We start from the raw sequence: 23,100 nt of genomic DNA, 5'->3' as shown, positions 1-23,100 counted from the left end.
GGTAGGGAAAACTTCACAATCTACAGTAAAATTTAATGACCTGCCCCATGTACCCTTTCTGTATCTCATACACACAGTATAAATGCCTCTTGAGGTCCTTTCTACTGCATCTCACACTCCCTTAAGCTTTTCACCCCAACTCAGACAGAACAGGGCTTCTTTTGTTTTCTTAATCTATACTCTTTGATCTGTTGGAACTAAAGACAGTTCTGTTGGAAATGTCCTCTCTCATTATTTCTTGATAAACTTTTGTCTAAACTTTCAGTAAATGTGTCACAAAAAGAGAAAGGAAGACTGACTTTATTTTTTGATGAGACAAGGGAGTTGATTGATTTGTCTTCCTGATTTTCTATTTCTTCATGACTATTTGCTTTCCATGCTTTCTAAGACGCAAGACACATATTCCAACCTCCTTGTTAGCGTAAGAGCAGTTTTGTTTTTCATCTGAAGAATCACACAGTGTCTTATTTTTACACTCCAGAAAACTAGAGAGGACATGATCATCTTCAGCTCCTGAAATTAAGCAGATATATAAACATATAAGCTAAAACAGGAGACCACACTGATTTGCAGATATTTCACAAAGTTCTAGCAGAGACTGCAAATATAAAGACTTGTGGAATTACCAGTAACAATGGCCCATGGGAACAAAATAATTTTTAATTAGATTTTAAAAATACAGTTCAGAAGGAACAGACTGACACTACATGTCTCCTGACTAGGTATAGAAGACTGATCACCCTCCCTTTGGACTGAATAAGCTCAGCAACACAGGATGATCCCAGGAGAATGGCCAATAGTAGACACTCCGAAAGATCATGCCATGCTGGATGTCCTGCCATTCCAGGCAAGTGAGAACAACAGGAAGAGAAGAGGTGAGGGGTCTCAGGAGGAACCACTCCATTCCTAATTGAAACACACATCAGCTTCCTCTCTCCTCCACTTTCAGCTGCCTCCCCCAGGGATCATTTTGGAATACAATATCATCACTGCTCCAAATCACTTTTTACTAAGTTCGTTTTCCTCTGCCAGAATCTTCTTCCTAATTACTTAGCTTTAGAACACTTACTGTATGCAACTTACAAATTTCCTTATATGTACAAGACCAGGAAAAATAGAGAAAAGCAAAGTGAACGCGAGAAGAGTAGACAGGAGAAGGAGAGGGAGAGGAGGATAAAGAAAAAGAGAATGATGGTTTCTGGCATTGCCTTTATCCTCCACTAATACACGGTGTTTGTCATCACCATGCCCAGAATACAACACACCTGCCAGAAAGAGGAGAGAGGAGAAGTACCCTTGAAGTAGTGGCCTATTCACGTAACCGCAGCTGTCATACCCTTTGGTAGGTCCCACAATGTTTATCTTCAGCCACAAGCTTTCTCCCTGTATCGTATCTCCACTTGTCTGTCTAGTAGATTATTTCCACTTGGATGTCTTACTGTCACTTCAATGTAACCATTTCTAAAATCATATTAACTGGCTTCCTTCCCAACCAGCTCACTGTCCCTGCATTTTCATTGCTATTAATGGCACCAAAACTTTCTAAATCTCAGTCCAAATCCCCAGTGCCAACACTGATGTTCCTCTCACTTCTTACCTTTGTACCATCTATGTTTCCATTTTCCTGATACTATTTCTCTCCTCCATCCCTTGCTTTCCATTCTTAGTCCTATCAACCCCTTATCATCTTATGGGTACTTGAAGTTCTAAAGATGAACAATAAAGTCACATATTTTTCTGAGCTCATCCTGAGGATATTCTGAACTGAAAGGAAAAATTACTAAAGGGAATCAATTAAAGAAGAGGTAAAGACTGTAGTAATGATAATAATAATAGTTAACATTTCTTAAGTGTCAAGTACTTCTTAAAGGTCCTTTACATGGATTAACACATTTTAGACACACAATGAAAGTCTGTGAAATGGACGCCGTTTGTCCCTTCCTTAAGACTGGCAGAAAAATGCAGCAGTGTTAGTGAAATTTGTATGGTGTACTGGGAGTCAGAAGACCCTGGACTGAAGGTCTCAAAGTCATTCTTTTGAAGATTTCCCCTTGGAAATAAGATTCTACCTCATAGCTGAAATAAGTAATTTGGTATCAAAAAGAAAGGGAATCTTACAATTCTCTAAATTCTAGTCTGTTCTCAAGGGTAAAGAAACAATGATTCAATCATTCAAAACATTCACTGGGCACCTACTGACTACCATTGGCAATGGATGGTTTTTGTGTCATTTCACAGACTTCTCATCTGTGTCGACTCCTCCCGTGTTATGTGGGAAACTCTTCCCTTATTATGGCTAAAGCCTTACCTGCAGCAGATAAGAGGCCAGAGAAAAGAAGAGCCAAGAAAAGGTAATGAATCTTCATAGTAAGGCAGCTTGGAAACAACCGTCTTAAAAAGATAAACCAATATAATGGAGATGATTCCAGAATCAGTATTCCTATACTGAGAGATCTTTACACAAGAGCAGGACCTTACATGTCTACGTCTCAGATTTGTGGGGGCAATCCCTGTGTACTTCCTATTTCTTTAGATCATATTATGACATGCGCAAGCCCTTATTACATCTTTAGAACACTTCTTGCTCATCAGCGTCCCTCCACACTGTCTCAGTGACCCACCATTAGGACCTAACTGTGGGGCCTCTTATCACTTAGCAGATCTCTAATTTGATGGCCCCCAGCAAGGCAGCACCATCTTTCTGGACACCTATTCCACTTCCTTCACACAGGAACAGTGTTTTCCCTTAGTCTATACATCTTTCCTAGTCTAATGGCCTGTTCACAAAGATCATTATTGCCTGGAACACTCACATAAGGTCATTAAGCAAACCTGAAACTTCAAGACTTTAACTCAACTTCCTCTCCTAAATCCAACAAACATTGTTGAAGATTGCCATGGGTTTATGCTAATGTTTCACTTTCACTTACTTCCAACTAGGCCCTGATTGTAGCCTTTGTGTTAAGCATGACACCCACAGAAAAGGGACTGTATCTTCTCTGACCCTGTGCCTACAGAGCATCTTATCACAGTAATGTTCACATAAATTTGCTGAACTGTTGAACTGACAGCCTAACTTTTTTCTTTTGTTGTTCTTTTATTGAGTCTTCTCATCTCAATAGGGTATATATATCAGAACTAAACCCAGTTCCTTTATTTTTTACACATACTTAAAATCTTCCCTTTTTTCCTGAAAATATTGAGCCATCACTTCTGTATTCCTTCATTTCACCTTCTGTCCATGTTAGAATCTCTGTTTATCTCCATCCATCCTTTTCAGAAGTGATATCACTCCTTCCTTCAACTGTAACCTGTGTGTGCTTACTTCTTGGAAGAAAAGTTATGACGAACCTAGATAGCATATTCAAAAGCAGAGACATTACTTTGCCGACTAAGGTCCGTCTAGTCAAGGCTATGGTTTCTCCTGTGGTCATGTATGGATGTGAGAGTTGGACTGTGAAGAAGGCTGAGTGCCAAAGAATTGATGCTTTTGAACTGTGGTGTTGGAGAAGACTCTTGAGGAGTCCCTTGGACTGCAAGGAGATCCAACCACTCCATTGTGAAGGAGATCAGTCCTGGGATTTCTTTGGAAGGAATGGTGCTAAAGCTGAAACTCCAGTACTTTGGCCACCTCATGCAAGAGTTGACTCATTGGAAAAGACTGTGATGCTGGGAGGGACTGAGGGCAGGAGGAGAAGGGGACGACAGAGGATTAGATGGCTGGATGGCATCACTGACTCGATGGACATGAGTCTGAGTGAACTCCGAGAGTTGGTGATGGACAGGGAGGTCTGGCGTGCTGTGATTCATGGGGTCGCAAAGAGTCGGACACAACTGAGCGACCGAACTGAACTGAGCTGTCACCCCATGGACTATAGAGTCCTTGAAATTCTCTTGGCCAGAATACTGGAGTGGGTAGCCTATCCCTTCTCCAGTAGATCTTCCTGACCCAGGAATCGAACCAGGGTCTCCTGCATTGCAGGCAGATTCCTTACCAACTGAACTATCAGGGAAGCCCTTCCTTCAAAATCTATGTCATCTTCCTAGGCTCTTTCTCTCCCATCTTTTTCTACCATTTTCCTCAGGTAGAACACAGTTGCTAATAGATTGATATCACCTTAGATCACAATCACTTTAAATATTCCCAAAAATGAATGGAGAAGTTATATTTGGGCATAGATGGTTAATGTAAACCACAGCACAACATTAGAGTCTGTTTGACACAAAGAATTAATTATTAATCCTTTAAATAAGTTATGATTTTATATTTTTATCATTTACCTTTCTAAAAATAATTTAAGGCAACTTACTTAATATACACATAATAGATTAAAAATGAGCAGATTATTAAATTAGTTTGGTTTCATAGCTGGAAATTCCTCTGAGAATAAAATACAGGCTCTCTCCATCTTAAAAAAAAAGAAATACCTCCAGACACATATCCATAAAAGTCTGTACACAATTTAAGAATTTCATAGGCTTCCCCATCTCTAGCCAATGCCTTAAGGACACATGATCCCAGGTTGAGGATCTCTGCTGTAGAAGCAATCATATAAAGGAAGAAATAAAAAACCTAAGAGACCAAAATTTGGGACAATGCTGGAGAGTCAAAACCCAGGCCAACAAGCTAAACAGCTAGGAATCGTGAACCACAACACTCAAAAAGACTGAAGGTCAAGGAATGACCATTATTTTGCCCTCTGAATATCAGTTCACATAACCCATTGTCAAAGTAGAAAAGTAACCCTAAAGGCAAAGGAGCAGCAAAGTTCTCTCCCCTCCTCACCACCCTGTCCCCCACTTCTCCAAATAAAGTGTACAGTAGCCACAGGGCAACAATCACAAACCTTCTAGCAAGAGATCCTTACTGTTCCATTTAAAATCCCCTTGTACATTCAGAGGCATCGGCCAATTCCAGGGCAGGACGATTCTGAGGTCTTAAGGCAGGATAAGTCAAGTGGGATGAAACGAGTATTGGAAATTTAATAGCAAGGAGTTACTGGGGTTGGTGGGGAGGGAGTAGTGCAGTGGTTAAGAGCAAAGATTCTAAAGCCATACTACCTGGATTTGAACCGTGAATTCTCCAACCATGTGAGACCTTGGGCAAGTCACTAACCTCTGCGTGCTTCAGTTTCTTCATCCCTAAAATGGAATTAATTAAGAGGGTGTGTGCTTAGTTGCTCAGTAGTGTCTGATTCTTTGCGACCCCATGGACTGTACCCTGCCAGGCTCATCTGTTCATGGAGACTCTCCAGGCAAGAATGGTTGCTGTGCCCTCCTCCAAGGGATCATCCAATCCAGAGATCGACTCTTCCCAGCCCAGGTCTCCCACATTGCATCTGGATTCTTTACCATCTGAGTTACCAGGCAAGCCCAATTACAAGGTTACCCCATGTTATTTCAATCTGTTTGATTCCTGAATTAAGACAGAAAGGCAGACTCAAGCGTCTACCTCATGGGGCTATGATGTGGAGTAAACATTGTTTATGCTTGAAAGTGAAAGTGAAGTCACTCAGTCATGTCCAACTCTTTGCGGCCCCATGGAGTGTACCAGGCTCCTCCATCCATGGGATTTTCCAGGCAAGAGTACTGGAGTGGGTTGCCATTTCCTTCTCCAGGGGATCTTCCTGACCCAGGGATCGAACCCGGGTCTCCCACATTGTAGGCAGACACTTTACCATTGTTTATGCGTAGGACATACTAAATGCTATGCAAGTGTTTGTTATTCTTAGGCACTACGTTTTACCTCCTGGATGAGATCTCAGCTGGCACATATCTGTCCTCCAGTGTCTGTCCAGTGCCAGGGTTCAGGAAGAGCCTACACCAAGTCCTTTCCCAGCTGCCTCTGTCTTACTGTTATTAATTGGGTCATGCTCACTAAGTGCATCTCTGAAAGGCCACTAAATAAGACAAAAAACACATTCATCCTTTAAGCAGAAGATAAATGACAGCTTCTGAGGCAGAAGGCAGATGGGGCCCCTAGGGTTAAGCAATTGGAGATTCATTCTCTATTGACTGAAACTCCAAAGACAAGAATAGCAGGGCAATTAAGGGAGGAGGCTGGAGACTGCACAGACCACATATTTCTCTTTCTGAAGTCTGGAGACCTCCCTAACCACACATGCGCAGAAAAGGCTCCTTGGAAGTGAAAGGAGAGTCATGTCAAGGGGTAGTCTACTCAGCTGCTCTTTCAGTAGGATCCATCTTGGCTAAGAGATGCACGCACACACATGGGAGGATCCTGAGGTATACCAAATATGGACTGTGAACCAGGCAACTCAAAATACTTGGCCAAAGGAAACCTGGAAGAAATACTCCATAAAAGTAATTCAAACTGCTACAAGGGTGTGACTCAGGGACTCTCTCCTTGAATCTTCCCGTGTGTCTATCCACATTTACTGTACTCTTTGTCCTCCTAATGAATACTTCACTTGTTTCACTACTTTTCGTCTTTGTGGGAATTCTTTTCTATAAAGCCAGAGGGCCCTTGTCACTGACCACTGGTCTAGAGGCTAGGATCTGGTGCTTTAACCACTGTGACCCAGCCCAATCTCTGGGTCCAACCCAAGCCCTGCTCCAAGCCATTGCAGGCTGATGCCACCTGAGATCAGTTCCAGATTTTTAATAGAGGGGCAAAGCAGTAAAAACCCTCTAGTCTAGAAAAAATAGGTTAAAAAAAATAAAATTCCCTCTGTACTCAAACAAATGAATGGCTCAGACAGGAAGTCCCTTTGTGGGCAGGATCTATATCTATTCAGTTCACTAGCGTATAGAATGTTGCATAGGGGCTGCCTGACACAGAGGAAACACTCAACGCATGAGCGACTTAAGTCTCAGCAATTTACTTCAATACTACAATTTAAGTCACAAAGAAGTGAGTGGGAACTCCAGGCTGTCTTCCTCATTTTCCCAAGTCAGCTGACAAGAAAAGACAGTAAAGATAAACCCATCTCTCTGCTCTCCTCACCCACTGACATCTCCTCTGAGGAACACTTATGAATGGCAGAGATTGGCTTCAAACTCTTTAACGTTATCTTTTGGAAACTAACTTTGCCTTTTAAGTTTTGCTTTCAAATTTTAAATACATTTTGATAATACATTTCAAAATGCTATAGTTCATTCTTATTCTCTGCGTGTCAACCATTTTTTCTTAGTCTTCCAGCTTTAGCAACATCGTTTGCACTTTTTTTCCAGCTCTACAATAACATGCCTAAAGTTAAATAAATCTATTTTTAATAATCCATATATATTTCTTGAGTTCAAAAGGTTTAGAACCAAAGAGTTGTTTTGAAATCCTAAAGTAGATATAGATAGATACGTATGCATACATATACATATCTATATAGAGATATATACGTGTAATTTTGATGTGGAGACACTGCATAATGAAAGATTTGATGACATGGTGCAGACGAACCAAGCAGCTTAGGCCAGCCCTATAGAACAGGGCTTCTGTGAAACAATACATAAAGCTACCAATTTCGTGGGATTTATTTTACTTTCAAATCCTTAAATCAGTTAAGGAAGACCCATATACATACATTTTTAAATTGAGGTTTCTGACCTAAGTAAAAATCCATCAAAAAGCAATTTTTATACTGAAGAGGAAATAGAAATATTCCATATTAAAATTTAGAACAGGGAACATCAAGTCATTTATATTTTAGGTCTGTACTGTATTCATTTAAGGTAGAGTGTAACAGATGAGAGAGAGAGGAAAAAAATACAAGGAAAATATAAGAAAGTGGGTAGACAAAAAATCAGTGTTCCTTGCAGTCTAAAAGAACAAAAGTTGCGGGCATTCACAAGAACTACTTGAAGTCATCCCTACCTAATCTCAGAAAATCCAACTTTTAAAAAATTATTTTTATTTTTCTAAATTCAGACTGAAGATAAACAGGCTTTACAAAATTTATAACCACTGAGTGAAATCAGTTACATTATCTAGGTGGTTTTCATTTGGGTCCCACAAAAAATTTTTCTGAATCTTTTGACAAAGAACAGCAAAAGAAGTAGTCAGTTTTCAAAAATGATGTCAACTGAAGTTCTGCCTGCTTCCCAGGTGGCTTAGCAGTAAAGAATCTGCCTGTCAATGAAGGAGATGGAATTTCGATCCCTGGGTCAGGAAGATCCCTTGGAGCAGGAAATGGCAACCCATTCCAGTATTCTTGCCTGGAGAATCTTATGGATAGAGGAGCCTAGCAGGCTATAGTCCATGGGGTTGCAAAGAGTCAGACATGACTGGACAACTAACACACTCACTATTACACTTTCACTGTACTCTTATTGCGATGTCTGAACTCTAATATCTCTTTCTACAGTCATTCTTCTGCTTCTTTTAGTATTATTATAGATAAAGCATTTCTTCCCTCAGATTTATCAACATGATACTGTAAATAAATTGTGACCCATTCATCAAAGGAAACCATAGAGTAGCTCAAATTTATAAGTTGGAGCTACATTTATTTTGATAGATAAAATTAAACATTATGTGTTTAGAAAAGGCAATTTGCAAAAGGATACATACAGTATGATCCAATTATATAAAGCTTAAAAACTTTATGTAAACTCTATATTGCTTGTGGGCATGTGTAAATGTAGCAAATAGAAAAGCATGATGAATACATAGCTTAGGGTAGTAGTTTTCTCTTGTAAAAGACATATGGGATTTACTAGCTGAAATATTTTGTTTCTTAAAAAGCTCTCTGAAGCAAATATTGCAAAATATTAAGATTTATCTAAGTTGTATGAAGGAATATAGACATATCCTTCTCTAAACTCTTATTTGCTTGATGTAATTTGTTATTTTAAGGAAAAAATAAAGTAAATAAGTTATTTTTGCAAATAACTAGAGAAACAATAATAAAATATCTTCAGAGGAAAAAGGAATTCATAAAAATTAAATTTAAAAGAATGAAATAGAAAACATAAAGGAGTTAAACTGATCAATAAAATCAAACATAGCACTTTAAAAAGCTCCATAAAGTAGATAATAGCTTTGAATCTTTTGTTTAGAATAAATGAAAAAAAAAAAAACAAATAAATACCATTAGTAATGAGAAAAGAGATATTTCTTAGGTTGGTGCAAAACTAATTGTGGTTTTACATTATTGAACTTTACTGTTTGATATTGGAATACATTCTCAAATAAATGTGATTATATTATACATCATTTTAATGCACATTTCTCACTTTGCTTTTTTGCTAAGGACTTGCTGCTGCTGCTGCTAAGTCACTTCAGTCGTGTCCAACTCTGTGCAACCCCAGAGACGGCAGCCCACCAGGCTCCCCTGTCCCCGGGATTCTTCAGGCAAGGACACTAGAGTGGGTTGCCATTTCCTTCTCCAATGCATGAAAGTGAAAAATCAAAGGGAAGTCGCTCAGTCATGTCCGACTCTTCGCCACCCCATGGACTGCAGCCTACCAGGCTCCTCCATTGGTGGGATTTTCCAGGCAAGAGTACTGGAGTGGGGTGCCATTGCCTTCTCCCAAGGACTTACTACTTGCTATTTATTTTATATTTATTTTAGACTATAGAAACCACAGTAGACAAAAAGCAAATTCCAGTGATTCTTTTATTCGAGTTCAAAATGGGTCATAAAGCAGAGCAGACAACTCACAACATCAACAACATATTTGGCCCAGGAACTGCTAACAAACCTATAGTACAGTGGTGGTTCAAGAAATTTTGCAACGGAAATGAGAATATTGAAAAGGAGCACAGTGGCCAGCAATTGGAAGTTGCCAATGACGAATTGAGAGCAATCATCAAGGCTGATCCTCTTACAACTACATAAGAAGGTGTCAAAGAACTCAATGTTGGCCATTCTAGGGTCATTCAGCATTTGAGGCAAATTGGGGAAGGTGAAAAATTTCGATAAGTGAGTGCCTCATGAGCTGACTGAAAATTTTTAAATATCACCATTTTGAAGTGCCTATTGTCTTCTCTTATTCAATAACTCAATAACAATGAACCATTTCTCTATTGGACTGTGACATGCAAAGAAAAGTGGATTTTATACAACAGCCAATGATGACCAGCTCAGTGGTTGGACTAAGAAGAAGCTCCAAAGCACTTTCCAAAGCCAAATTTGCACCCAAAAAAGGTACATGGTCACTGTTTGGTGGTCTACTGCCCATCTGGCCCACTACAACTTTCTGAATCCTGGCAAAATCATTATATCTGAGAAGTATGCTCAGCAAATTGATGAGATACACAGAAAACGTCAACAGTTGCAGCTGGCATTGGTCAACGGAAAGGGCCCAATTCTCCTTCATGACAACGCCCAACCGCATGTCACACAACTGCTTCAAAAGCGGAGCAAATTGAGCTATTTAGTTTTGCCTCATCTGCCATATTCACCTGACCTCTCACCAACCACCACTTTTTCAAGCATCTCGACAACTTTTTGCAGGGAAAACACTGCCACAACTAGCAAGAGGCAGAAAATGCTTTCCAAGAGTTTGTTGAATCCTGAAGCATGGATTTTTATGCTGCAGGAGTAAAGAAACTTACTTCTTGTTGGCAAAAATGTGTTGATTGTAATGGTTCCTATTTTGATTAATAAAGATGTGTTTGAGCCCAGTTATAATGATTTAAAATTCACAGTCCAAAACTGTAATTACTTTTGTACCAATCTAATACAAATACAGAGGAGATTGTCTATATTATTAAAAAAAATACTAAATTTTCTAATATCAACTAATTTAAAAATATAGATGACATTATTTTCTCCTAAAAATACAGATTATCAAATTGAAACAGAGAGAAGAAAAAAGTGTGACTATAGCAATAACTGTAAAAATAATTGCAAGGATTTTCAAACTTCTGTCCTAAAAATAGGCTCCAATCCCAGATGGTTTTATAAGTTTTACTAAACCTATAAAAGGCAGGTAATTACTATGTTATATAAACTCTTTCATAGCATAGAAAGCATGAAAATCTTCCCATATCATTCTATAACAACAGCCTAACTTTATATCAAAAATAAGGATGGCTCAAAAATAGAATGCTATAAATTATCTCATTTAAAAACACTGATGTAACAATCCTAAATAAAATGTTATCTAACAGAACCCAGCAGTTTGTTTTTAAAGTAACACATCAGAACTATCAGAGACATTAGTCATTCCTTTGAGTTACTTGGTGTCTGACAACCAGTCCTTTAACTAGGGAATTCCCAATCTCCTATCAAAGAGGCTCCCCATGCTACATATGATATTTCCCAAATTCTCCCAAAGCTAAAGCAAGAGGTACATGACCCAGGCTTTGGTCATCTGGTACCAAAACTCCAGACTTTGACTTGAAAGCAACTGGTATGAAGAAGCAGGGACTGTTCAGAATCCATTTGTTGGGCAATAGAGGCTCCATCCAAGCACAAAGATGATGGAGCCAAAGAAGTATCAGCTGACCAGCTTAAGTGATAAAAATTGCTGCATTGTGCTCTGCAGTGTATCTTCACTGGACCAGTTCTTTGAAATAATGTAAGGCTTTCTTCTGGATCATGCAGCCCGATTCTTCTGACTTCCCAAATATTCCTTCTCTGATTGCTTTCTACAAACTGCTCTCCTGCTTGACTTAGCATGAGTTGGTTTTGTTGCTTGCAACTAAAGACATGGACTAATTTGCTGACAAAGTAGAGTTTATACCAGTAATGCAAAGATAATTTAACATTAATAAATCTATCTATGTGATTCAAAGACAAATAGACTAAAAAAGAACTATCAATTTTACTGCCCAAGACTGTTTGATGACATTCAACATCTCTTACTGACTAAAAATAACACAAAATAAAATGTTATCAAGCTAGGAATAGTAAGAATTTTTCCTAATTCATAGAGTATATCTACCAGAAACAAAGAACAAATATCATACCCGATGCGAACACACTGGAAGTAACTCCACTCAATGTCATAAACAGGACAAAGATGTTTACTCTTACTAGAACTATTCAACCACGTAACAGAGATCCTGCCCAATGCAATTAGGTAATTAAATAAATGAAATAAATAATAGAAAAATGATCAAACTATCATTAGTTATAAGAAATATGTTTGCTTACCTAGAAGAGCAAGAGAAACCAAATGAAAAACTGTTAGTTTTTTAGAGGGGTTAGTAACATGTTGTGGTAGTAACACAGGCAGATGTAAAAACATCTATAAATTTGTGATATACTAGTAATAATCAATTATTTGAATATAGTAGAAAAGCTACCATTTATTTATAATAGTAAAAGAAATATAAAATATATAGGAAGACGCCTGTAAGACTGTTTAAAAAGTATATGAAGTACACAAAACTCTACTGAAAGACATAAAATTATATTTGAATAAATACAGAGGCCCACCTTGTTCTTGAATGGTTTTCTCCCAGGTAGTTATTATTAACTTAATTAATATAATTTTATTCAAAATCCGAACAGGATTTTTGCTGTGTATGTAACTTAAAAAGCTTATTCTAAAGTTCCCTTGGAAGGAAAAAAAAAATACTCAATCATATCCAGAAATGTTTGAAAATAAAAAGAATAAGAGAGGAACTGCCCTAACATTTATTTAAATATACTTCAGAGCCCTAATAATAAAGAATATTGAATTGGCACGGTGATATACAAACACAGATCAGTGAAACAAACTAAAGAGTCCAGAAACTGCCCTTTGGATGCTCCATGGTACTCCATTTCCACAATGGAATACTTGATGAAGCTGATGTTTAATATCTGTGTGGAAATGAAGAACTTTTCTAAACATAATATGACAACTGGATCTACCTTAGAGTGGGGAGAATTCAATCTCTTCTCCCTATCAAACATAAAATTAAATATCTAAGCACAAAAGGATTTTTTAAAAATGAGAAAATTTCAAAATCTTGGTAAGACAGACACAAATGTGTCTAAATCTTTCTAAGACAGCCACAAAATGCATAAACTATCAAGGAAAAAATCTAATAAGTTGGACAACACCAAAACAAACCTCTATATGGTATAATGTACAGTTTTTAAAAGGAGAGAGTGAAGACAGAGTATCAGAAAATACTCAATAACAGACAAGGATCTGTACTCATAATACATAAAGAGAACATACTCATAAAAAGAAAATTCCAGTTTTTCACTTGTTTCTCCATATACTTTTATATTGTTTGACTGTTTAACAAGAATTTTCTCATACATGTTTTTTAAGATTAAAAAGCTAAAAAGAATTTTTAATGCAGAAAATAGCATCACTATCCATCAAGATTATCTATTTCAGCTTTCCTATCTAAAAATATCTCAGGTTCAAGACTTCAAAGTCTATGAAAAATACTGCTCCATCTACTCAGTTGTTTAAGTTTAAAATAATATTACTTAAAAGGGGGAAATCATGCATTATATGTTTGTTCCCTGTTGCAGCATTAACAAAGACAAATAACATTGCCATAACTTCAGTCAAGATGAATTTGCAACCTGGGCTGCTATAATATTCTTAAACTAGAATTTAAAAATGCTTGATAAATGATTTGCAAATAGTAGTGCTATATCACCAAATTATTAAGGACACCAGAAATAAATTAGCGGCCTTATCCCTTCTTAATATGACTGTTTAACTACCACAGTGACAGTCTTGGTAACAAAGTCCCATAAACTTGGTGGCTCAAAATGACAGAAATTTATTCTCTTACAGTTCTGGAGGCCAGAGTCTGAAATAAAGGGAATGGGAGGATGGGTTCATTCTGGAGTTTCTGAGGGAGAATCTGGTCCATGACTCTCCTCTAGTTCTAGTAGCTGTTAAATCCTCAGTATTTTTTGTCCTGACTCATGACTACTGCCCAGTGTCTGCCTTCTTCTTCATATGACCTTTTCCTCTATGTCTCTCTTCTGTTTGTGTGCCTCTGGCTCAGCTCCTTTTCTGAGGATGAATTGCACATAAAACCTTTGGAGACAACTTTTAGCACTTATTAAGTGTTGTTACAGGGACTAGATCTGATAGACAGAGCGCCTGATGAACTGTGGATAGAGATTCGTGACACTGTATAGGAGACAGTGATGAAGACCATCCCCAAGAAAAAGAAATGCAAAAAGGCAAAATGGCTATCTGAGGAGGCCCTACAAATAGCTGTGAAAAGAAGAGAAGCAAAAGGCATAGGAGAAAAGGAAAGATATACCCATTTGAATGCAGAGTTCTAAAGAATATTAAGGAGAGATAAGAAAGCCTTCCTCAGTGATCAGTGCAAAGAAATAGAAGAAAATAGTAGAATGGGAAAGACTAGAGATCTCGTCAAGAAAATTAGAGACCAAGGGAACATTTCACTCAAAGATGGGCTCAATAAAGGTATGGACCTAACAGAAGCAGAAGATATTAAGAAGAGGTGGCAAGAATACACAGAAGAACTATACAAAAAAGATCTTTACAACCCAGATAATCACAATGGTGTGATCAGTCACCTAACAGCGAGACATCCTGAAATGTGAAGTCAAATGGGCCTTAGAAAGCATCACTACGAACAAAGCTAGTAGAGGTGATGGAATTCTAGTTGAGCTATTTCAAATCCTAAATGAGGATGCTGTGAAAGTGCTGCACTCCAAATGCCAGCAAATTTGGAAAACCCAACAGTGGCCACAGGACTGGAAAAGGTCAGTTTTCATTCCAATCCCTAAGAAAGGCAAAGAATGCCAAAGAATGCCAAAGAATGCTCAAACTACCGCACAATTGCACTCATCTCACACGCTACTAAAGTAATGCTCAAAATTCTCCAAGCCAGGCTTCAGCAATACGTGAACTGTGAACTTCCTGATGTTCAAGCTGGTTTTAGAAAAGGCAGAGGAACCAGAGATCAAATTGCCAGCATCTGCTGGATCATCAAAAAAGCAAGAGAGTTCCAGAAAAACATCTATTTCTGCTTTATTGACTATGCCAAAATCTTTGACTGTGTGGATCACAATAAACTGGAAAATTCTAAAACAGATGCAAATACCAGACCACCTGACCTGCCTCTTGAGAAATCTGTATGACAGTTAAGAAGCACCAGTTAGAATTGGACATGGAACAACAGACTGGTTCCCAATCAGGAAAGGAGTACGTCAAGGCTGTATATTGTCACCCTGCTTATTTAACTTCTATGCAGAGTACATCATGAGAAATGCTGGGCTGAAAGAAGCACAAGCTGGAATCAAGATTGCCGGGAGAAATATCAATAGTCTCAGATATGCAGATGACACCACCCTTAGGGCAGAAAGTGAAGAAGAACTAAAGAGCCTCTTGATGAAAGTGAAAGAGGAGAGTGAAAAAGTTGGCTTAAAGCTCAACATTCAGAAAACCAAGATCATGGCATCTGGTCCCATCACTTCATAGATGAGGAAACAGTGGAAACAGTGACTGACTTTATTTTGGGGGGCTCCAAAATCACTGCAGATGGTGACTGCAGCCATGAAGTTAAAAGATGTTTACTCCTTAGAAGGAAAGTTATAACCAACCTAGACAGCCTATTAAAAAGCAGAGACATTCCTTTGCCAACAAAGGTCTGTCTTGTTAAGGCTATTGTTTTTCCAGTAGTCATATTGGGCCTCCCTGGTAGCTCAGACAGTAAAGCATTTGCCGGCATGAGGGAAAGCCAGGTTCGATTCCTGGGTTGGGCAGATCCCCTGGAGAAGGAAATGGCAATCCACTCCAGCACTCTTGCCTGGAAAACTCCATGGACAGAGGAGCCTGATAGGCTATGGTCCATGGGGTCACAAAGAGTCAGATACGACTGAGTGACTTCATTTTCACTTTGTATGGGTGTGAGAGTTGGACTATAAAGAAAGCTGATTGCTGAAGAATTGATGCTTTTGCACTATGGTGTTGGAGAAGACTCTTAAGAGTCCCTTGGACTGCAAGGGGATCCAACCAGTCCATCCTAAAGGAGATCAATTCTGAGTGTTCATTGGAAGGACTGATATTAAAGCTGAAACTCCAATACTTTGGCCACGTGATGAAAAGAACTGACTCATTGGAAAAGACCCTGACGTTGGGAAAGATTGAAGACAGGAAGAGAAGCGAATTACAGAGGATGAGATCATTGGATGGCATCGCCAACTCAATGGACATGAGTCTGAGTAAACTCCAGGAGTTAGTGATGGACAGGGAGACCTGGCATGCTGCGGTCCATGGGGTTGCGAAGAGCAACTGAACTGAAGAGAAGTGAACTGAAGCATTGTTATCCTGGAAGCTCAGGTATGTTTGGATGAGCAAACTTGAGTTCTCTGAGTGTGATCTGAAAAGCCTAACAATGATATCAACAATAACAGCAACAACTATGAAAACAGCCTCCCTAGATTTTGTATCATTTAGGTAACTTCTCAGGGTGCCCCACCTCTACTCCATCCACTCCTGTCTGTCCTCAAAGAAAAGCATTTTTCTTTTTCCCTCCCAAGAGAGTATCTTGGGCTTTGGGTTGGACAATTTGGAACTTCCCCCACTGTGGAGAAGAATGTGAAGCCATTGACTTGAAAGCTGAGACCCATCCCCATCCCCACTCCCACCCCCCGAGAGCTGGGCTAGTCTGAAGGAGAAGAGCTCCTAGCTTTAAAACAGGTGTAAAGAGCTGTTAGCTCTTTAGAGCTATAGAGCTCCTAGCTTTCAACCTACCAAAGGAGACAAAAGCACTGGGGGAGCAGAAGGTGACACTTGTCCCCATTCCCATTAATGTGTCAATGCTTATAATTAAAAAGAACAAACTGTTAGGAGAGAACATTTCTATAATGATTTAAAACTGCTACCTATCATCATTTAGAACAGGTTGAAGAACTGGATTGGGGTTGATGCCAAGGATGAAGAAACAAGAACTATCTGCAGAAATGAGGCTGCCTGGCACTGCCTAGAGTCCAAGTTCAAGCTGCGGTGGATTAAGTCTATAAGTTGGAAGATGGCACTAGGACAATAAAAGACCAGTCCTATGAGAAGGGTCCATCTCATGACATAGGGCTTGTATGCGTGCGTCTGTACTACGTCACTCCAGTCGTGTCCAACTCTGTGAGACTCTATGGACTGTAGCCTGCCAGGCTCCTCTGTCCATAGGATTCTCCAGGCAAGAATACTGGAGTGGGGTGCCATGCCCTCCTCCAGGGGATCTTCCCGACCCAGGGGTGGAACCTGCATCTCTAGCATCCCCTGCATTGACAGGCGAGTTCTTTACCACTAAAGCCGTCTGGGAATCTTGCCCTAAAAAGTTCAGAAGAGGAATGGAGCTTGTAGGAGGTCACTTTTAAAAAATTAGAAGGATAAGTTCCTTCAATTATTAGTTTAGAGGTTGATTATTTAGAGTCTTTTCCAATATTATGCATTGATATAATGGAAACAGTGAGAGACTTTATATTTTGGGGCTCCAAAATCATGCAGATGGTGACTGCAGCCATGAAATTAAAAGACAGTTGCTCCTTAGAAGGAAAGCTATGACCTAGAGAGCAGAGACATTACTTCGCTGACAAAGGTCTGTCTAGTCAAGGCTATGGTTTTCCCAGGAGTCAATTATGGATGTGAGAGTTGGACTATAAAGAAAGCTGAGTGCTGAAGAATTGATGCTTTTGAACTGTGGTATTGGAGAATACTCTTGAGAGTCCCTTGGATGGTAAGGAGATCCAACCAGTCAATCCTAAAAGAAATCAGTCCTGAATATCCATTGGAAACTGAAGCTGAAACTCCAATACTTTGGCCACCTGACGCGGAAAACTGACTCATTAGAAAAGACCCTGATGCTGGAAAAGATTGAAGGCAGAAGGGGACGACAGAGAATGAGATTGTTGTATGGCATCACCAACTCAATGGACATGAGTTTGAGCTAGCTCCGGGAATTGGTGATGGGCGGGGAAGCCTGGCGTGCTGCAGTCCATGGGGTCACCAAGAGTCGGACATGATTGAGTGCCTGAACTGAAACGAATAAAAAATAATGCTAATTATAGCCAAAATCACTTTGAATTGGTTAAAAAATGATATAAGTTCTTAAAGTTAATAAGTGAACTAGAAACACATGCATATCAAGAGTTAAGTATGCAGTTTGGGGTGAGAATGTGGGGTCATAAGATACACAATCACAGAAACATCTTTGTATGAAAGGATTCACTTTTGTTTTTGAAATGTAAAAACTGGCATCTTTATTATTTCTAGTCTAATCAGCATCCTTATGTGATAATGAGCTTTCGTGTAAAAGTAGTTACCATGGTGGCCAGAAACCTTCTCTCTGGATGAAACATTATTAATATTTTAGACCCATTATTTTCGACTCTGTTCCTTCTGTGTGTGTCTTCCCCATTAATATTACAGCATTAAAATGATCCACAATACACTTAAACTCTTCACTCTATCAAGATGACTCAGCCACCCTGTCCTGTAAATAATAAGGTTCTGACATTTACAGATTACTCCTGTCAACTAAAAAGTGGTTAAAGTGAAAATTACCCAGTCCTGGCAGACATTCATGTGACCCAAGGTTTAGGTTTTTTCTTGGGATTTATAACCTTGACAGTTAATTTTGCAGGCCTCTTTTAGAGCCTGTCATTTAGCACAAATTGACATTTAAGTAGCTTTTTAAAGCTCTGGTATCAAAATGTTAAAACAGCCTGTTTTTTTCTTTTCCTATTAACATCACCTATTATTTATTATTGTAGTCAGAGAAGTGAATCATCAATTTTCCCCTTTCAACATTTTCCTAGGACTTGGAGGCAGTAGAGAAGACAGAACATCCTCAGTCAGTTTTATTTCCTTCTTCAAAGAGGAAAAATAAACCACCTAGATTAACATTAAAAACTGTGTACAACAACAGACACTACAAAGTGAAGACAAACCACCAACTGAGAGTTACAGCGCATTAAACATAAAGGGTGGGCTTCCCTGGTGGCTTAGAGGGTAAAGCATCCACCTGCAATGTAGGAGACCTGGGTTCAATCCCTGAGTCGGGAAGATCCCCTGGAGAAGGCAATGGCAACCCACTCCAGTACTCTTGCCTGGAAAATCCCATGGACAGAGGAGCCTGGGAGGCTGCAGTCCATGAGGTCACAAAGAGTCGGACACAACTGAGCGACTTCACTTCACCATTAAGAAGACAAGCGATAATAAATGTTGACAAGGATGGGGAGAAAAAGAATCTCTTGTGCACTGTTGGTGAGAACATAAATTGGTACAGCCACTGTGGAAAACAGTATGGAGGCGGCTCAAAAACATTTTTAAATAACTCATATGATCTAGCAATCCCATTCTGGGGATTTACCTGAAAGAATCAAAATACTAATTCAAAAAGATATTTGTACCCTGTGTTTATAACAGCATTGTTTACAATAGCTAAAACATGACAACAACATAAGTATTCACTGATGGATGAATGGGTAAAGAAAATATTATATATATGTGAAAGCTGCTAAGTTGCTTCAGTCATGTCCAACTCTGTGCAATCCCATAGACAGCAGCCCACCAGGCTCCTCTGTCCATGGGATTTTCCAGGCAAGAGTACTGGAGTGGGGTGCCATTGCCTTCTCCTACATATGTGATATTTACACGTATGTACACAACAGAATACTATTCAGCCATTAAAAAGGAGGAGCTCTTGTCACCTGTGACAACACGAGTGGACCTTGAGGCCATTAACTAAATGAGATAAGTCAGAGAAAGACAAAAACTGTATGACCATATTTATAGTGGAAACTAAAAAATAAACAAAAAACTAAAAAAAAAAAATTCACTCTGCTATATTTAAAATGGATTGCCAAAAAGGATCAACTGTATGGCACATGGAACTCTGCTCAGTGTCATGTGGCAACCTGGATAGGAGGGAAGTTTGAGGGAGAATGGGCATATGTATATGTATGGCTGAGTTCCTTCATTGTTCCTCTGTAATTATCACAACATTGTTAACAGCTATACCCAAATACAAAATAAAATGTCTTGAAAAGTTAACAAAATATAACAATAAAAATGTCCTTGTTGGAAGGGTACACATGTGTATATTTATAGGTTATATATAAGTACATAATTTATATTTTTTAAGAAAAATCAGATTGTGCTTACCAGAGGCAAGGGATGGGAGATGAGGGAACTGGATGAAAGGTGGTCAGGAAATAGAAAATTCCAGTTATGAAATAAATAAGTTCTGAATGTAATGTACGCCATCATGATTGTAGTTAATAATACTATAAGGTATATATGAAAGTTACCAAGGGAATAAACCCAAAAGTTCTCAACACAAGGAAAAATAATTTTTTTTCTTTCTTTTTTTGTATCTTTATGAGGTGATGGAGGTTAACTAAATGTGTATGACAATCATTTCACAATGTATGAAGTCTTTATGCTATACACCTTAAACTCATATATGAATATGTCAATTATATATCAATAAAAGAGATAAAAGGGCTAGTCCAGAATATATATGCTATAGAACAACTACAAATACTTAGAAAAAAAATAAACAACAGGAAAATGGGAACAGAAAGTAAAAATTTAAAAAGAGAAGAGAAGGGCTGTTTAAAAGATGCTCAATCCTAATAATCATTCAGTTCAGTTGCTCAGTTGTGTCCGACTCTTTGCGACCCCATGAATTGCAGCACGCCAGGCCTCCCTGTCCATCACCAACTCCCGGAGTTCACCCAAACTCATGTCCATCGAGTCAGCAATGCCATCCAGCCATCTCATCCTCTGTCGAACCCTTCTCCTCCTACCCTCAATCCCTCCCAGCATCAGAGTCTTTTCCAATGAGTCAACTCTTCGCATGAGGTGGCCAAAGTACTGGAGTTTCAGCTTTAGCATCATTCCTTCCAAAGAAATCCCAGGGCTGATCTCCTTCAGAATGGACTGGTTGGATCTCCTTGCAAGAAAGTCAAATTAACATAAGAAAATGCCATTCTGTGCCTGTTGAGACTGACAAAAATTTGGCAGTCTGAGAGAGGAAGGTGAACTGGTCTCTGTTCTCTTATATTCAATCTGTCACACCACTTTCCAGCCAATGGCTCCTGGCCTTAGAGGGTGGGGGCAGGCTGCGACTCTGGCCAGTCCTGACGGAGAGAGATGAACCACAGAACAGCTGGGAACCAACAGCAACAATGCTTAAAAGGAAGGGGAGACCAGACTGAGGCTTCTAGATAAAGCTTGGCATGTGGAGATCCTTGGTCCCCTGGGTGAAGGCTACTGCTCTTTCTGTCACAAGGAACTACAGAGGAGCCAGGCAGGTGTACGAATCTTCCCCATCCTCAAATATGGAAGAAAGACACCCTTTGCTAGCATTTTGCTTCTTTTAGGGAGATTGTATTTTTTTTTTATTTTTTAACTCCAGAAACAGAGTTTAGTTAACTTGAAGGGATGTGTATGTATTACAAAAGGCCACACAGCAATACCACAGAAGGACTTCAATTGCATCAGCATAGAACTCAATCTCTTTGAAAAGAAAAGGACAAGGTCTGGTTGATGAAAAGTGAGAAAGTAGAAAGGAACTCACCACTCTCTGTCATTATATACAAAACATCATCAAGGCTTCCACTTTGGTCTTTTATTGTAAAGGTGAGGCCCCAGTATGTTTACTTTCTCATCAAGATCATTCTTTAGAAAAATGGATCTCTTCTTGGAATCTGAAATTGCTTGAATGAAAAATATATCCACAAGGATGGGATAAGGCAACGTCATTCAATATCTCAAGCTGAGAAAGGTGAGTTAATTCTTGAATGAAACAACTGTAAACTTGTATCAAATTCCACTGCTTCAATTTTAATTAACACACTAGTTAAAAACAAGGGTATCAGAAAGATTGTGGATGGTATCTGTCTCTGATAAAGCAACAGTTAAGTGGGCAGATGAAAAACATGTGGGAGCTGCCCAACCATAGAAACTATGAAATGCCCAAGGACATTCACTACCTGTTTGTGATGTTTAACGAGCACAACTGAAATCATCTGTTGAAAAACAGGTATGAGAACAAAATAAAGGCACTTTGATATATTTAAAATCATTTCTAAGTAATTCTTACATTAAAGGAGAAGTCACTAAAGTTACTGATAAAATCAACATCAGTGAGAGTATGGCACTTTTTTCCTTTATGGCAGGTAGCCAAAGCAGAAATCAGCAGAAATATATGTTCTTAAGCACATTTATTAGAAAGCAAGAAAGACGGAAAATAAATGCAGTGAGGTTTCAACTCTAGCTGAAAGAAAGAGAACCAAACAAAACAAAAAATTTATGAGGGAATTTAAAAAGATATAAGCAGAAATAAATAAAAACCCACAAAGTTAAGCTTAGATTAATTAAAGTTAGTCCCTTGTAAAGCCCAATAAAATTCATAAGCCTCTGGTAATTCTGATGAGAAGAGAGAGAGAGAGAGAGAAATAACACCAGAAATAAGAATGAAAACATAGCCAAAGATAATACATGCAGAATTAACAAATTAAAAATTCAAGAGGAAAGAACTGTTTGGGACATAAAGATTATCAAGACAGTATCAGAGAAGATATAAAACTGAAGAGCGAGCCATGGGAAAAATTGAAAATATAATTTTTAAAAATCTGCCTTTTAAAACAGCAGAGGTCCCAGACCATGTTTTATGGATGATTTCTGTAAAACCTTGAAAGAGCAGATTGCTTTTTTGTTTTATTTGAATTGTTTCCGAGCATAGAAAAAATATAAAACTCCCTTGCTTGTTCTATAAGGTTAGCATAACACCAAATTGAGCAAAAATGCCAAAAATAGCCTTTTCTAAATCTTACATAAAATTGTAAAAGTTAAAAAAGAATTTTAATTACAAAGCAAAACTAGCAGTATATAACAAGAAGAATATGTCATGACCAAGCAGGATGTTTCAGAGAATAAAACTGTGGTTAAACTGTTAAACAATGGTATGTGTATTAACTCCTGGTATAAATATCAATAGAAATACAGAGAAATTTTTTATGATCTTGCAATAGATGCTGACAAAGGAGCTTTAAAAATCCCAAATCTACTCCTGAAACAAATTTACTAATTCAGGAATAGGATGAGAATAGGATGCTCTGTAAGAAATTAATAAGAATTTTGCTCCCACTCTTTTAGTCTGGTTAGTTAGGAATAAAAGAACATGTCCTCCTTCTCAAGAGGACAACCAAGCTATGGTCTAGGTTCTTCCTACCCGTAGCAAGGATGGAG

The 23,100-nt window shown here is 38.6% G+C and overlaps 1 long non-coding RNA gene across 1 annotated transcript; it reads right to left on the bottom strand.

The window, feature by feature from the left end:
* On the bottom strand, positions 283-2,523 carry LOC106502026. Its single transcript, XR_001295581.1, has 2 exons — positions 2,309-2,523; positions 283-513 (listed from the first exon to the last, which is right to left on the bottom strand). It is a non-coding gene; the product is annotated as an uncharacterized LOC106502026 (long non-coding RNA).

The sequence above is a fragment of the Capra hircus genome, chromosome 4 (genome assembly GCF_001704415.2).
Source record: "Capra hircus breed San Clemente chromosome 4, ASM170441v1, whole genome shotgun sequence".
NCBI classification, from domain to species: Eukaryota; Metazoa; Chordata; class Mammalia; order Artiodactyla; family Bovidae; genus Capra; species Capra hircus.
Note: the sequence above shows the minus strand (reverse complement) of the source record. Positions and strands in the feature narration are given on the sequence as shown.